Raw genomic sequence first — 13,132 nt, forward strand, 5'->3', positions numbered from 1 at the left:
TGAGCGGGAACAAGCGAAGCCTTGGTTTGCGGCCCCTCGGCCAACTGCATCAGGATTTTTGTCTGGGCTCGGAGGCCAGAGGATCTCTGCCATTTGCTAGCAGGGCCAGGGATGGCAGGAGGGTGGGTACGGGGCTCAGCCAGGGCCAGTTCTGCTGGCACGATCCTGTAGCACGTGGCCGCGTAGCACGGGGCCGGGTCTGAAGGAGGCCAAGCAGGGGCACAAGACCCAGCAGCGGCACAGGGAAGAGGCCCAGGGCACCCAGGAGCAGACGAGACCCGGGAGTCGTGCGTGCTTGGCGTGGCCGCGGGCCCCGTGACGCCCGAGGACTCGAGTGCTCAGCCCCGTGTAGTGGCCGCGAAGGCCTGCCTGGGAGAAACGCCCCGGGAGGCCGGCAGGAACCCGGGATCGGAAGGGATGTGGAGGGGCCCCGGGTCGGAGGAGATGGCTTTGGCTGTGTTTGGTTTTGTTTCTTCTTCCCAAGATCCCGGGTGTGAAAGGGGCCAGAGGTGAAGTCCTGGGCTGGAAAGCCTCACCATTCAGCCCCGCAGCCCCAGGCCCTGAGTGTGGAGGAGGGCGGAGCGGGTCGGCGAAGGGCGCGGCTGCCGTTTTCCTGATGGGCTGGAGGGGCAGTGGCGCTTTCCGGACGAAGAGGACCGGAAGGGTCCCCGAGACCTCCGCTGGGAGCCACGCACCCACCCAAGGATACGGCTCCAGGAGGCGACGGAGGAGGGCGGCTGCTTGCCCTGGCCCGAGCTGTGCGTCCCCCGCCTTGGCCACAGCAGTGGACATTCCCAGAAGAACAAGCGCCCGAGAGCACTGAGAAATTTTCCCCCGAGAAAACTTGACCCTCGTCCTGGCAGCAGGACACCTCGGGAAGAAAGCCACCCAGCGGCCACCTGGGCGAGACCGGCTGCCCGAGCAGGCGCGCGGGGCCTCTGGCCGCTGGCCCCGGGCTGCCAGCCCCCACCCGGACTCCCAGCCGTGCCAGGAGAGCAGCGTGGAGACGCACGCCGGGGCCCTCGGCAGGCTCTTGGGGCTCCCGGAGGCGGCGGCTAGCGTCTACGGCCATACCACCCTGAACGCGCCCGATCTCGTCTGATCTCGGAAGCTAAGCAGGGTCGGGCCTGGTTAGTACTTGGATGGGAGACCGCCTGGGAATACCGGGTGCTGTAGGCTTTTGCTCCTCCCTCCCTCGCTGCTCCTTTTGTCTTCGGGGACTTCGCCACCACCCCCCCCACCACCACCACCACCCCCAGCACCACCACCACCACCACCACCACAACGACCCACCGTGACCACGACCCCGACCCCGTCCGGGCCACCCGCCAGACCCACGCACACCGAATCCTCACAGCTACGTCCCCGAATCCTCTCCCCTCCCCACACTCTCCTGGGGCGCGCGCCCGCGACACGGGTCACCAGCGAGGTTGGTCCCAGGCCACGTTGGGGACCGCTCCCCAACTGCCCTCCAGGCGGGCGGGGAGGGACGTGCGGAAGCCATGAGAAAGTGGGTCCTGCACCCCAGCGGGCCCCACAGCGGGACGCGCCACACCTGGGCTCGCCACAAGGTGGTGCACTGGGTCCAGGGCAAGACGCCAGGGGACAGAGAAGCAGGGAGCCTCAGTCGGGTGCTGCTCCACGTCGCGCTCCGTCGCTCAACCCAAGACAGGGCAGCCAGCGCGCGACCTCTACGTGGGATCCCGCCTCCCACGGCAGAGCCTGCGGTCACAGGGACAGAGGGCGCAGGCCGCCAGAGCTCCGGATGCCAGCGGCAGCTCCCCGTCCCGCTCAAAGGGAGGGAGGGCCGCCGCTGGCGCCCAGTCGCCTGTGCCACCCTCCGGGTCTCAAAGCACTCCTCAGTCAGCTCAAGGACCGGGGCCACCTGGCCTTCGGGGTCACATGGGCTTGGGCACGACGGAAGGGACCGCTTGCCCCCGTGGAACAGACATTCTCCCCGTGGACAACCTCAGGTGCCGGGACCCTCTGCTCCGCCTTGGAAAACCCACCTTCTGCAATGTATGCCCAACGCAATCAGGCCGAGCAGATTGACCCCCTCGGCCCGGCCCCAGTGTGTGATGGGGCTCTGTGCGTGAGGGCTTGCTCTTCCCCACCTACACCAGGCACGGCATCTAACACACACACACACACACACACACACCACGCAGAGACACCCAGACCACGCACGCACGCACGGGGACGCACCCTCCTCTCCCCCACCCCACACACGAGCAGCCGAAGGACAAGAGGGTATGGCTGGGGCCTGAGCGGGAACAAGCGAAGCCTTGGTTTGCGGCCCCTCGGCCAACTGCATCAGGATTTTTGTCTGGGCTCGGAGGCCAGAGGATCTCTGCCATTTGCTAGCAGGGCCAGGGATGGCAGGAGGGTGGGTACGGGGCTCAGCCAGGGCCAGTTCTGCTGGCACGATCCTGTAGCACGTGGCCGCGTAGCACGGGGCCGGGTCTGAAGGAGGCCAAGCAGGGGCACAAGACCCAGCAGCGGCACAGGGAAGAGGCCCAGGGCACCCAGGAGCAGACGAGACCCGGGAGTCGTGCGTGCTTGGCGTGGCCGCGGGCCCCGTGACGCCCGAGGACTCGAGTGCTCAGCCCCGTGTAGTGGCCGCGAAGGCCTGCCTGGGAGAAACGCCCCGGGAGGCCGGCAGGAACCCGGGATCGGAAGGGATGTGGAGGGGCCCCGGGTCGGAGGAGATGGCTTTGGCTGTGTTTGGTTTTGTTTCTTCTTCCCAAGATCCCGGGTGTGAAAGGGGCCAGAGGTGAAGTCCTGGGCTGGAAAGCCTCACGATTCAGCCCCGCAGCCCCAGGCCCTGAGTGTGGAGGAGGGCGGAGCGGGTCGGCGAAGGGCGCGGCTGCCGTTTTCCTGATGGGCTGGAGGGGCAGTGGCGCTTTCCGGACGAAGAGGACCGGAAGGGTCCCCGAGACCTCCGCTGGGAGCCACGCACCCACCCAAGGATACGGCTCCAGGAGGCGACGGAGGAGGGCGGCTGCTTGCCCTGGCCCGAGCTGTGCGTCCCCCGCCTTGGCCACAGCAGTGAACATTCCCAGAAGAACAAGCGCCCGAGAGCACTGAGAAATTTTCCCCCGAGAAAACTTGACCCTCGTCCTGGCAGCAGGACACCTCGGGAAGAAAGCCACCCAGCGGCCACCTGGGCGAGACCGGCTGCCCGAGCAGGCGCGCGGGGCCTCTGGCCGCTGGCCCCGGGCTGCCAGCCCCCACCCGGACTCCCAGCCGTGCCAGGAGAGCAGCGTGGAGACGCACGCCGGGGCCCTCGGCAGGCTCTTGGGGCTCCCGGAGGCGGCGGCTAGCGTCTACGGCCATACCACCCTGAACGCGCCCGATCTCGTCTGATCTCGGAAGCTAAGCAGGGTCGGGCCTGGTTAGTACTTGGATGGGAGACCGCCTGGGAATACCGGGTGCTGTAGGCTTTTGCTCCTCCCTCCCTCGCTGCTCCTTTTGTCTTCGGGGACTTCGCCACCACCCCCCCCACCACCACCACCACCCCCAGCACCACCACCACCACCACCACCACCACAACGACCCACCGTGACCACGACCCCGACCCCGTCCGGGCCACCCGCCAGACCCACGCACACCGAATCCTCACAGCTACGTCCCCGAATCCTCTCCCCTCCCCACACTCTCCTGGGGCGCGCGCCCGCGACACGGGTCACCAGCGAGGTTGGTCCCAGGCCACGTTGGGGACCGCTCCCCAACTGCCCTCCAGGCGGGCGGGGAGGGACGTGCGGAAGCCATGAGAAAGTGGGTCCTGCACCCCAGCGGGCCCCACAGCGGGACGCGCCACACCTGGGCTCGCCACAAGGTGGTGCACTGGGTCCAGGGCAAGACGCCAGGGGACAGAGAAGCAGGGAGCCTCAGTCGGGTGCTGCTCCACGTCGCGCTCCGTCGCTCAACCCAAGACAGGGCAGCCAGCGCGCGACCTCTACGTGGGATCCCGCCTCCCACGGCAGAGCCTGCGGTCACAGGGACAGAGGGCGCAGGCCGCCAGAGCTCCGGATGCCAGCGGCAGCTCCCCGTCCCGCTCAAAGGGAGGGAGGGCCGCCGCTGGCGCCCAGTCGCCTGTGCCACCCTCCGGGTCTCAAAGCACTCCTCAGTCAGCTCAAGGACCGGGGCCACCTGGCCTTCGGGGTCACATGGGCTTGGGCACGACGGAAGGGACCGCTTGCCCCCGTGGAACAGACATTCTCCCCGTGGACAACCTCAGGTGCCGGGACCCTCTGCTCCGCCTTGGAAAACCCACCTTCTGCAATGTATGCCCAACGCAATCAGGCCGAGCAGATTGACCCCCTCGGCCCGGCCCCAGTGTGTGATGGGGCTCTGTGCGTGAGGGCTTGCTCTTCCCCACCTACACCTGGCACGGCATCTAACACACACACACACACACACACACACCACGCAGAGACACCCAGACCACGCACGCACGCACGGGGACGCACCCTCCTCTCCCCCACCCCACACACGAGCAGCCGAAGGACAAGAGGGTATGGCTGGGGCCTGAGCGGGAACAAGCGAAGCCTTGGTTTGCGGCCCCTCGGCCAACTGCATCAGGATTTTTGTCTGGGCTCGGAGGCCAGAGGATCTCTGCCATTTGCTAGCAGGGCCAGGGATGGCAGGAGGGTGGGTACGGGGCTCAGCCAGGGCCAGTTCTGCTGGCACGATCCTGTAGCACGTGGCCGCGTAGCACGGGGCCGGGTCTGAAGGAGGCCAAGCAGGGGCACAAGACCCAGCAGCGGCACAGGGAAGAGGCCCAGGGCACCCAGGAGCAGACGAGACCCGGGAGTTGTGCGTGCTTGGCGTGGCCGCGGGCCCCGTGACGCCCGAGGACTCGAGTGCTCAGCCCCGTGTAGTGGCCGCGAAGGCCTGCCTGGGAGAAACGCCCCGGGAGGCCGGCAGGAACCCGGGATCGGAAGGGATGTGGAGGGGCCCCGGGTCGGAGGAGATGGCTTTGGCTGTGTTTGGTTTTGTTTCTTCTTCCCAAGATCCCGGGTGTGAAAGGGGCCAGAGGTGAAGTCCTGGGCTGGAAAGCCTCACGATTCAGCCCCGCAGCCCCAGGCCCTGAGTGTGGAGGAGGGCGGAGCGGGTCGGCGAAGGGCGCGGCTGCCGTTTTCCTGATGGGCTGGAGGGGCAGTGGCGCTTTCCGGACGAAGAGGACCGGAAGGGTCCCCGAGACCTCCGCTGGGAGCCACGCACCCACCCAAGGATACGGCTCCAGGAGGCGACGGAGGAGGGCGGCTGCTTGCCCTGGCCCGAGCTGTGCGTCCCCCGCCTTGGCCACAGCAGTGGACATTCCCAGAAGAACAAGCGCCCGAGAGCACTGAGAAATTTTCCCCCGAGAAAACTTGACCCTCGTCCTGGCAGCAGGACACCTCGGGAAGAAAGCCACCCAGCGGCCACCTGGGCGAGACCGGCTGCCCGAGCAGGCGCGCGGGGCCTCTGGCCGCTGGCCCCGGGCTGCCAGCCCCCACCCGGACTCCCAGCCGTGCCAGGAGAGCAGCGTGGAGACGCACGCCGGGGCCCTCGGCAGGCTCTTGGGGCTCCCGGAGGCGGCGGCTAGCGTCTACGGCCATACCACCCTGAACGCGCCCGATCTCGTCTGATCTCGGAAGCTAAGCAGGGTCGGGCCTGGTTAGTACTTGGATGGGAGACCGCCTGGGAATACCGGGTGCTGTAGGCTTTTGCTCCTCCCTCCCTCGCTGCTCCTTTTGTCTTCGGGGACTTCGCCACCACCCCCCCCACCACCACCACCACCCCCAGCACCACCACCACCACCACCACCACAACGACCCACCGTGACCACGACCCCGACCCCGTCCGGGCCACCCGCCAGACCCACGCACACCGAATCCTCACAGCTACGTCCCCGAATCCTCTCCCCTCCCCACACTCTCCTGGGGCGCGCGCCCGCGACACGGGTCACCAGCGAGGTTGGTCCCAGGCCACGTTGGGGACCGCTCCCCAACTGCCCTCCAGGCGGGCGGGGAGGGACGTGCGGAAGCCATGAGAAAGTGGGTCCTGCACCCCAGCGGGCCCCACAGCGGGACGCGCCACACCTGGGCTCGCCACAAGGTGGTGCACTGGGTCCAGGGCAAGACGCCAGGGGACAGAGAAGCAGGGAGCCTCAGTCGGGTGCTGCTCCACGTCGCGCTCCGTCGCTCAACCCAAGACAGGGCAGCCAGCGCGCGACCTCTACGTGGGATCCCGCCTCCCACGGCAGAGCCTGCGGTCACAGGGACAGAGGGAGCAGGCCGCCAGAGCTCCGGATGCCAGCGGCAGCTCCCCGTCCCGCTCAAAGGGAGGGAGGGCCGCCGCTGGCGCCCAGTCGCCTGTGCCACCCTCCGGGTCTCAAAGCACTCCTCAGTCAGCTCAAGGACCGGGGCCACCTGGCCTTCGGGGTCACATGGGCTTGGGCACGACGGAAGGGACCGCTTGCCCCCGTGGAACAGACATTCTCCCCGTGGACAACCTCAGGTGCCGGGACCCTCTGCTCCGCCTTGGAAAACCCACCTTCTGCAATGTATGCCCAACGCAATCAGGCCGAGCAGATTGACCCCCTCGGCCCGGCCCCAGTGTGTGATGGGGCTCTGTGCGTGAGGGCTTGCTCTTCCCCACCTACACCTGGCACGGCATCTAACACACACACACACACACACACACACCACGCAGAGACACCCAGACCACGCACGCACGCACGGGGACGCACCCTCCTCTCCCCCACCCCACACACGAGCAGCCGAAGGACAAGAGGGTATGGCTGGGGCCTGAGCGGGAACAAGCGAAGCCTTGGTTTGCGGCCCCTCGGCCAACTGCATCAGGATTTTTGTCTGGGCTCGGAGGCCAGAGGATCTCTGCCATTTGCTAGCAGGGCCAGGGATGGCAGGAGGGTGGGTACGGGGCTCAGCCAGGGCCAGTTCTGCTGGCACGATCCTGTAGCACGTGGCCGCGTAGCACGGGGCCGGGTCTGAAGGAGGCCAAGCAGGGGCACAAGACCCAGCAGCGGCACAGGGAAGAGGCCCAGGGCACCCAGGAGCAGACGAGACCCGGGAGTCGTGCGTGCTTGGCGTGGCCGCGGGCCCCGTGACGCCCGAGGACTCGAGTGCTCAGCCCCGTGTAGTGGCCGCGAAGGCCTGCCTGGGAGAAACGCCCCGGGAGGCCGGCAGGAACCCGGGATCGGAAGGGATGTGGAGGGGCCCCGGGTCGGAGGAGATGGCTTTGGCTGTGTTTGGTTTTGTTTCTTCTTCCCAAGATCCCGGGTGTGAAAGGGGCCAGAGGTGAAGTCCTGGGCTGGAAAGCCTCACCATTCAGCCCCGCAGCCCCAGGCCCTGAGTGTGGAGGAGGGCGGAGCGGGTCGGCGAAGGGCGCGGCTGCCGTTTTCCTGATGGGCTGGAGGGGCAGTGGCGCTTTCCGGACGAAGAGGACCGGAAGGGTCCCCGAGACCTCCGCTGGGAGCCACGCACCCACCCAAGGATACGGCTCCAGGAGGCGACGGAGGAGGGCGGCTGCTTGCCCTGGCCCGAGCTGTGCGTCCCCCGCCTTGGCCACAGCAGTGGACATTCCCAGAAGAACAAGCGCCCGAGAGCACTGAGAAATTTTCCCCCGAGAAAACTTGACCCTCGTCCTGGCAGCAGGACACCTCGGGAAGAAAGCCACCCAGCGGCCACCTGGGCGAGACCGGCTGCCCGAGCAGGCGCGCGGGGCCTCTGGCCGCTGGCCCCGGGCTGCCAGCCCCCACCCGGACTCCCAGCCGTGCCAGGAGAGCAGCGTGGAGACGCACGCCGGGGCCCTCGGCAGGCTCTTGGGGCTCCCGGAGGCGGCGGCTAGCGTCTACGGCCATACCACCCTGAACGCGCCCGATCTCGTCTGATCTCGGAAGCTAAGCAGGGTCGGGCCTGGTTAGTACTTGGATGGGAGACCGCCTGGGAATACCGGGTGCTGTAGGCTTTTGCTCCTCCCTCCCTCGCTGCTCCTTTTGTCTTCGGGGACTTCGCCACCACCCCCCCCACCACCACCACCACCCCCAGCACCACCACCACCACCACCACCACAACGACCCACCGTGACCACGACCCCGACCCCGTCCGGGCCACCCGCCAGACCCACGCACACCGAATCCTCACAGCTACGTCCCCGAATCCTCTCCCCTCCCCACACTCTCCTGGGGCGCGTGCCCGCGACACGGGTCACCAGCGAGGTTGGTCCCAGGCCACGTTGGGGACCGCTCCCCAACTGCCCTCCAGGCGGGCGGGGAGGGACGTGCGGAAGCCATGAGAAAGTGGGTCCTGCACCCCAGCGGGCCCCACAGCGGGACGCGCCACACCTGGGCTCGCCACAAGGTGGTGCACTGGGTCCAGGGCAAGACGCCAGGGGACAGAGAAGCAGGGAGCCTCAGTCGGGTGCTGCTCCACGTCGCGCTCCGTCGCTCAACCCAAGACAGGGCAGCCAGCGCGCGACCTCTACGTGGGATCCCGCCTCCCACGGCAGAGCCTGCGGTCACAGGGACAGAGGGCGCAGGCCGCCAGAGCTCCGGATGCCAGCGGCAGCTCCCCGTCCCGCTCAAAGGGAGGGAGGGCCGCCGCTGGCGCCCAGTCGCCTGTGCCACCCTCCGGGTCTCAAAGCACTCCTCAGTCAGCTCAAGGACCGGGGCCACCTGGCCTTCGGGGTGACATGGGCTTGGGCACGACGGAAGGGACCGCTTGCCCCCGTGGAACAGACATTCTCCCCGTGGACAACCTCAGGTGCCGGGACCCTCTGCTCCGCCTTGGAAAACCCACCTTCTGCAATGTATGCCCAACGCAATCAGGCCGAGCAGATTGACCCCCTCGGCCCGGCCCCAGTGTGTGATGGGGCTCTGTGCGTGAGGGCTTGCTCTTCCCCACCTACACCAGGCACGGCATCTAACACACACACACACACACACACACACCACGCAGAGACACCCAGACCACGCACGCACGCACGGGGACGCACCCTCCTCTCCCCCACCCCACACACGAGCAGCCGAAGGACAAGAGGGTATGGCTGGGGCCTGAGTGGGAACAAGCGAAGCCTTGGTTTGCGGCCCCTCGGCCAACTGCATCAGGATTTTTGTCTGGGCTCGGAGGCCAGAGGATCTCTGCCATTTGCTAGCAGGGCCAGGGATGGCAGGAGGGTGGGTACGGGGCTCAGCCAGGGCCAGTTCTGCTGGCACGATCCTGTAGCACGTGTCCGCGTAGCACGGGGCCGGGTCTGAAGGAGGCCAAGCAGGGGCACAAGACCCAGCAGCGGCACAGGGAAGAGGCCCAGGGCACCCAGGAGCAGACGAGACCCGGGAGTCGTGCGTGCTTGGCGTGGCCGCGGGCCCCGTGACGCCCGAGGACTCGAGTGCTCAGCCCCGTGTAGTGGCCGCGAAGGCCTGCCTGGGAGAAACGCCCCGGGAGGCCGGCAGGAACCCGGGATCGGAAGGGATGTGGAGGGGCCCCGGGTCGGAGGAGATGGCTTTGGCTGTGTTTGGTTTTGTTTCTTCTTCCCAAGATCCCGGGTGTGAAAGGGGCCAGAGGTGAAGTCCTGGGCTGGAAAGCCTCACGATTCAGCCCCGCAGCCCCAGGCCCTGAGTGTGGAGGAGGGCGGAGCGGGTCGGCGAAGGGCGCGGCTGCCGTTTTCCTGATGGGCTGGAGGGGCAGTGGCGCTTTCCGGACGAAGAGGACCGGAAGGGTCCCCGAGACCTCCGCTGGGAGCCACGCACCCACCCAAGGATACGGCTCCAGGAGGCGACGGAGGAGGGCGGCTGCTTGCCCTGGCCCGAGCTGTGCGTCCCCCGCCTTGGCCACAGCAGTGGACATTCCCAGAAGAACAAGCGCCCGAGAGCACTGAGAAATTTTCCCCCGAGAAAACTTGACCCTCGTCCTGGCAGCAGGACACCTCGGGAAGAAAGCCACCCAGCGGCCACCTGGGCGAGACCGGCTGCCCGAGCAGGCACGCGGGGCCTCTGGCCGCTGGCCCCGGGCTGCCAGCCCCCACCCGGACTCCCATCCGTGCCAGGAGAGCAGCGTGGAGACGCACGCCGGGGCCCTCGGCAGGCTCTTGGGGCTCCCAGAGGCGGCGGCTAGCGTCTACGGCCATACCACCCTGAACGCGCCCGATCTCGTCTGATCTCGGAAGCTAAGCAGGGTCGGGCCTGGTTAGTACTTGGATGGGAGACCGCCTGGGAATACCGGGTGCTGTAGGCTTTTGCTCCTCCCTCCCTCGCTGCTCCTTTTGTCTTCGGGGACTTCGCCACCACCCCCCCCACCACCACCACCACCCCCAGCACCACCACCACCACCACCACCACAACGACCCACCGTGACCACGACCCCGACCCCGTCCGGGCCACCCGCCAGACCCACGCACACCGAATCCTCACAGCTACGTCCCCGAATCCTCTCCCCTCCCCACACTCTCCTGGGGCACGCGCCCGCGACACGGGTCACCAGCGAGGTTGGTCCCAGGCCACGTTGGGGACCGCTCCCCAACTGCCCTCCAGGCGGGCGGGGAGGGACGTGCGGAAGCCATGAGAAAGTGGGTCCTGCACCCCAGCGGGCCCCACAGCGGGACGCGCCACACCTGGGCTCGCCACAAGGTGGTGCACTGGGTCCAGGGCAAGACGCCAGGGGACAGAGAAGCAGGGAGCCTCAGTCGGGTGCTGCTCCACGTCGCGCTCCGTCGCTCAACCCAAGACAGGGCAGCCAGCGCGCGACCTCTACGTGGGATCCCGCCTCCCACGGCAGAGCCTGCGGTCACAGGGACAGAGGGCGCAGGCCGCCAGAGCTCCGGATGCCAGCGGCAGCTCCCCGTCCCGCTCAAAGGGAGGGAGGGCCGCCGCTGGCGCCCAGTCGCCTGTGCCACCCTCCGGGTCTCAAAGCACTCCTCAGTCAGCTCAAGGACCGGGGCCACCTGGCCTTCGGGGTCACATGGGCTTGGGCACGACGGAAGGGACCGCTTGCCCCCGTGGAACAGACATTCTCCCCGTGGACAACCTCAGGTGCCGGGACCCTCTGCTCCGCCTTGGAAAACCCACCTTCTGCAATGTATGCCCAACGCAATCAGGCCGAGCAGATTGACCCCCTCGGCCCGGCCCCAGTGTGTGATGGGGCTCTGTGCGTGAGGGCTTGCTCTTCCCCACCTACACCAGGCACGGCATCTAACACACACACACACACACACACACACCACGCAGAGACACCCAGACCACGCACGCACGCACGGGGACGCACCCTCCTCTCCCCCACCCCACACACGAGCAGCCGAAGGACAAGAGGGTATGGCTGGGGCCTGAGCGGGAACAAGCGAAGCCTTGGTTTGCGGCCCCTCGGCCAACTGCATCAGGATTTTTGTCTGGGCTCGGAGGCCAGAGGATCTCTGCCATTTGCTAGCAGGGCCAGGGATGGCAGGAGGGTGGGTACGGGGCTCAGCCAGGGCCAGTTCTGCTGGCACGATCCTGTAGCACGTGGCCGCGTAGCACGGGGCCGGGTCTGAAGGAGGCCAAGCAGGGGCACAAGACCCAGCAGCGGCACAGGGAAGAGGCCCAGGGCACCCAGGAGCAGACGAGACCCGGGAGTCGTGCGTGCTTGGCGTGGCCGCGGGCCCCGTGACGCCCGAGGACTCGAGTGCTCAGCCCCGTGTAGTGGCCGCGAAGGCCTGCCTGGGAGAAACGCCCCGGGAGGCCGGCAGGAACCCGGGATCGGAAGGGATGTGGAGGGGCCCCGGGTCGGAGGAGATGGCTTTGGCTGTGTTTGGTTTTGTTTCTTCTTCCCAAGATCCCGGGTGTGAAAGGGGCCAGAGGTGAAGTCCTGGGCTGGAAAGCCTCACGATTCAGCCCCGCAGCCCCAGGCCCTGAGTGTGGAGGAGGGCGGAGCGGGTCGGCGAAGGGCGCGGCTGCCGTTTTCCTGATGGGCTGGAGGGGCAGTGGCGCTTTCCGGACGAAGAGGACCGGAAGGGTCCCCGAGACCTCCGCTGGGAGCCACGCACCCACCCAAGGATACGGCTCCAGGAGGCGACGGAGGAGGGCGGCTGCTTGCCCTGGCCCGAGCTGTGCGTCCCCCGCCTTGGCCACAGCAGTGGACATTCCCAGAAGAACAAGCGCCCGAGAGCACTGAGAAATTTTCCCCCGAGAAAACTTGACCCTCGTCCTGGCAGCAGGACACCTCGGGAAGAAAGCCACCCAGCGGCCACCTGGGCGAGACCGGCTGCCCGAGCAGGCGCGCGGGGCCTCTGGCCGCTGGCCCCGGGCTGCCAGCCCCCACCCGGACTCCCAGCCGTGCCAGGAGAGCAGCGTGGAGACGCACGCCGGGGCCCTCGGCAGGCTCTTGGGGCTCCTGGAGGCGGCGGCTAGCGTCTACGGCCATACCACCCTGAACGCGCCCGATCTCGTCTGATCTCGGAAGCTAAGCAGGGTCGGGCCTGGTTAGTACTTGGATGGGAGACCGCCTGGGAATACCGGGTGCTGTAGGCTTTTGCTCCTCCCTCCCTCGCTGCTCCTTTTGTCTTCGGGGACTTCGCCACCACCCCCCCCACCACCACCACCACCCCCAGCACCACCACCACCACCACCACCACAACGACCCACCGTGACCACGACCCCGACCCCGTCCGGGCCACCCGCCAGACCCACGCACACCGAATCCTCACAGCTACGTCCCCGAATCCTCTCCCCTCCCCACACTCTCCTGGGGCGCGCGCCCGCGACACGGGTCACCAGCGAGGTTGGTCCCAGGCCACGTTGGGGACCGCTCCCCAACTGCCCTCCAGGCGGGCGGGGAGGGACGTGCGGAAGCCATGAGAAAGTGGGTCCTGCACCCCAGCGGGCCCCACAGCGGGACGCGCCACACCTGGGCTCGCCACAAGGTGGTGCACTGGGTCCAGGGCAAGACGCCAGGGGACAGAGAAGCAGGGAGCCTCAGTCGGGTGCTGCTCCACGTCGCGCTCCGTCGCTCAACCCAAGACAGGGCAGCCAGCGCGCGACCTCTACGTGGGATCCCGCCTCCCACGGCAGAGCCTGCGGTCACAGGGACAGAGGGCGCAGGCCGCCAGAGCTCCGGATGCCAGCGGCAGCTCCCCGTCCCGCTCAAAGGGAGGGAGGGCC

At 67.9% G+C, this 13,132-nt stretch overlaps 6 non-coding genes across 6 annotated transcripts; all 6 read left to right on the forward strand.

Annotated features, from left to right (window-relative positions):
* The first annotated feature begins 1,060 nt into the window (after positions 1-1,060).
* Positions 1,061-1,179, forward strand: LOC141411888 (5S ribosomal RNA). Its single transcript, XR_012436728.1, has one exon. It is a non-coding gene; the product is annotated as a 5S ribosomal RNA (ribosomal RNA).
* A 2,145-nt stretch (positions 1,180-3,324) lies between these two features.
* Positions 3,325-3,443, forward strand: LOC141411889 (5S ribosomal RNA). Its single transcript, XR_012436729.1, has one exon. It is a non-coding gene; the product is annotated as a 5S ribosomal RNA (ribosomal RNA).
* Positions 3,444-5,591: 2,148 nt separating this feature from the next.
* Positions 5,592-5,710, forward strand: LOC141411891 (5S ribosomal RNA). The gene has a single exon (XR_012436731.1). It is a non-coding gene; the product is annotated as a 5S ribosomal RNA (ribosomal RNA).
* A 2,145-nt stretch (positions 5,711-7,855) lies between these two features.
* Positions 7,856-7,974, forward strand: LOC141411892 (5S ribosomal RNA). Its single transcript, XR_012436732.1, has one exon. It is a non-coding gene; the product is annotated as a 5S ribosomal RNA (ribosomal RNA).
* Positions 7,975-10,119: 2,145 nt separating this feature from the next.
* Positions 10,120-10,238, forward strand: LOC141411893 (5S ribosomal RNA). The gene has a single exon (XR_012436733.1). It is a non-coding gene; the product is annotated as a 5S ribosomal RNA (ribosomal RNA).
* Positions 10,239-12,383: 2,145 nt separating this feature from the next.
* On the forward strand, positions 12,384-12,502 carry LOC141411894 (5S ribosomal RNA). The gene has a single exon (XR_012436734.1). It is a non-coding gene; the product is annotated as a 5S ribosomal RNA (ribosomal RNA).
* Positions 12,503-13,132: the final 630 nt, after the last annotated feature.

Source organism: Castor canadensis, chromosome 10, assembly GCF_047511655.1.
Source record: "Castor canadensis chromosome 10, mCasCan1.hap1v2, whole genome shotgun sequence".
Taxonomy (NCBI): domain Eukaryota; kingdom Metazoa; phylum Chordata; class Mammalia; order Rodentia; family Castoridae; genus Castor; species Castor canadensis.